Source organism: Phyllostomus hastatus, unplaced genomic scaffold, assembly GCF_019186645.2.
Source record: "Phyllostomus hastatus isolate PE091 unplaced genomic scaffold, TTU_PhHast_1.1 phas_contig_17, whole genome shotgun sequence".
NCBI lineage: Eukaryota > Metazoa > Chordata > Mammalia > Chiroptera > Phyllostomidae > Phyllostomus > Phyllostomus hastatus.
This window is the reverse complement of record NW_025333664.1, coordinates 7,869,800-7,873,293: the sequence shown is the minus strand read 5'-3', so window position 1 is coordinate 7,873,293 and position 3,494 is coordinate 7,869,800.

Below are 3,494 nucleotides of genomic sequence, written 5' to 3'. Positions count from 1 at the left end.
CGGGAGGAAGCCTGGATTCCAGGCAGTGAGGAGGCTTCAGGGTCAGAGGAGGAGTCAGAAAAGTGGGACCAGTGGCAGTAGCAGCTGACACGTGGTAAATGCCTACTCTTGCCCAGGTGGTGGATGGACACCATTATGATGCCCTTTACGGAAAGGAAGACCGAGGCTGGAGGAGGGGAGGGGACGTGCTCGTGGTCACAAAGCTGGGAAGTAGTGTAGTTGTGACGGCAATCTAGACCTGTCCGTGTGCGGCCACCATGCCACTGATTACAAACAGTTACCCAGCTGCCCACCGCGTGCCGGGCAGCCACTGTCCCAAGAGCCTTCCTCACTCACTTAATACTCACACGGCCGTATGGGGTCAGCACCATCGTCTTACAGACGAGACGACGAGGCTGAGAGGCATAAAGTTGCTTGCTAAGAGGACTGAGCTAGGCAGCAGCAGAGGTTTTTTTTTGTTTTTTTTTTTTTAATTAAATGTCTGGACCCAAAGTCCTGCTCTTAACCACGTTATGTGCCTTATGTGCTTTTAGCTTACAAAGTTTGAGCCATATGCGGTTGGCCAAATATTTTTTTAAATCATTTTTTTGATCTCTCTATTTATGGATCTAAAAATACTGTAAAATTTTAACTTCATTATGTCTTTGCTACTTAGATCAGGGGTTAGCAAACTTTTCCTTTCAAAGACCAGATAATAAATAGTTTAGGTTTTGTGGGCCATACGGTCTCCATTGCAACTACCACCTCCTTCCCTTCAACCACAGACAACGTGAAACTAATAGGTGCGGTTGTGTGCTAATAAAACTTTATTTACAAAAACAGGTGGAGGGCCAGATTTGTTTCAAAGGCTATTGTTTGCCAACCCTGGGCTTTGAGCGTTCTACCTGTGTTTGTGTCCACCAAATCAGGTCCTCCCACCCTTCTGTGAGCGATGTAAAGGGTTTTCGAGGATAATTTCAACCATCGCTGGGTTCCACCTCGAGGCCTTTTGTTCGCCACATCCCTTTGCGCCACATCCCTTTGCACCGCTCTCCCATTGGCCCACTGCTGGCAGCTCCGGGGAGAATTTGCAAATTCCCGGAGTCCGTCTAATTCCTTTATTCACAGGGTCCACACATGAATGACACCCACGGGGGCTGCTCAGCCTGGCTGCCCCCTCCCCGCCAGGGACACAGAGCGTTAAGGGCCCTGGAAATTATTCTTCTCCACGCCAAGCTCTGTCAACGCCTTACTTGAAAAAAAATTCACAAAGTGAAAGTTAAGAAGCCTATGACCGGGACTCCAATACTGTTTCCTACTGGCGACAAGAACAAGGAAACGAAAGGGTGACCGGGGGGGATGTTACAAAATGTCCTCGGGGCGAGTGGGAACAGAGTGGGGTAAGGTCAGAAAGATCCCCTTTCCTCTTTCTCCCCGCCCCTTTCCCCTCAGTGTCTGCCTCCCGGTCTCAGAAGGAACAGCACGTGACCGCTCTCAAGTTCAAAGACAAATGACAACCTGGGTGAGATATTTGCAGCAGGAATGTAGCCAAATGATTTATTTCCATAATATATAAAAACCCCTGTAGAACCATGAGAGAAAACCCCAAACTACCAAAATAATGGGTTAGTGGATGGGAACGGACAATTTATAGAAAATGAAATACATACAGCAAACATGCAAGATGTCCACCCTTGCTGGTAGTCAGGCCAATGCAAATTTAAAAAATGATAAGATGGCCCTGGCTGGCGTAGCTCAGTGGGTTGAGCGGGGGCTGTGAACCAAAGCATCGCAGGTTCGATTCCCAGTCAGGGCACATGCCTGCGTTGCAGGCCACGGCCCCCAGCAACTGCACGTTGATGTTTCTCTCTCTCTCTCTTTCTCCCTCCCTTCCCTCTCTAAAAATGAGTGAAGAAAATCTTAAAAAAATAAATAAAATAAAGATTGTTTAAAAAATGATAAGATAACATTTTCCACTCCTCAGGTTGAGTAAAATAAGAGATTGATAAAGTACAGGGTTCAGGAGACCGGGGGGGGTGGTGCGGATCGCCACACTCATGTTCTGCTGATGGGAGTGTAAGTTGGGGCAGCCTCTTAGGAAGACAATTGTACAGTGTCCAGGAAAACTGGAAATGCGTATTTCCTAGAACTCAACCATTCCGTTGGTTGGCCTCTCCCTTCGAGAAGAAGCACCAGGCTCAAGGAGTGCGTGCGAAGGCGGTCACTGGAAACAACCTAAGTATCCGCCGACTGGGGAAGGGTTAAACGTTTCCCACAGTGGTCTGAGGTCTCCCCGTCTTTTGAGGCAGGACCTGCCCACCTCCACCACAGACGCTGAACTTGCTGGTTGCTCACTCTTTCTAGCCTCCCTTGCCGCAGGTGGTTGGTCACATGATTCGGGCTCCACCAATCACACACGCCGGCCCAGACTCGGAAGCAGGGCCAGCCCCGGGGGGCAGCAGAGAGGTCTTACTTGACCTAGCCCTGTGAGATGATCTGGGGTGCTGGCCCTGCTGATCTTGAAACCTGGTTCTCCAACTTTCCCAAGCTCCCAAGTACCCCCGCCCCCAACCCTCTTCTTTTTCAATCCTCACCCAAGGATAAGTTTTTATTGATTTTAGAGAGGGAGGGAGGGAGAAAGAAACATTGATCGGTTGCCTCCGGCACACGCCCAGACTAGGGATTGAACCCGAAAACCTAGGCATGAGTCCTGACCAGGGATCAAACCTGCAGCCCTTTGGTGTAAGAGATGGTGCTCCAACCACCGGAGCCACCTTTTTGAGTTTGACCTTTTCGCCCAAGGGCAGCACACAGACAGGGACATGCACAGGTCACCAGTGATAACTCGGTGCATCTCCATGAGTGAGCACACTGTGGAACCAGCCTCAGGACAACACACAGAACCTTCCGGTACCCCTGAAGGTTCATGTCCCCTCCCGGTCACGACTTCCCCAAGGGTAACTGGGGGTGATGTGTCTATTTCTACTGCTCTACAGAAGTGGGATCGAGCCGTTTGTGTTTGTGTGTGGCCCCTTTCTCTGAATGTTGACGTCTTCGAGAACCATCTACGAGGTTGCACGTCATTCGTCCTCATGGCTGGGCCACATTCCCCTGCCTGACTCTGCCTCAGTCCACTCCTTCCCTCTCCTACTGATGGGCACCTGGGTGCTTTCTCGGCGGGGGCTGCTCACTGAGCAGGACTGCTGGGACGCCTTCGGGTGGACATCTGTCTGCATGACTCTCGAGGGGAGACTCACTGCTGAGTCGCGCGGTCAGCGCACGTCTCGCTTTATTACCGCTCGCCAGTTTTCCCAAATGCCTGCCTCACTTTGCATTCCTACCGGCCGAGTGTGGGAGCTCCTCCTGGGCCGCCTCCTCAGCTCTGGGGATTACCCACCTTGTTCATGTTAGCCGTGCACCTGGTGGGTTTAGAGTGGTCCCCCGTGGTGGTTTTAACTTGCCCTGGTGATCAATGATGCGGAGACCTGTGCACTTGTATTGGTCATTCAGTATGT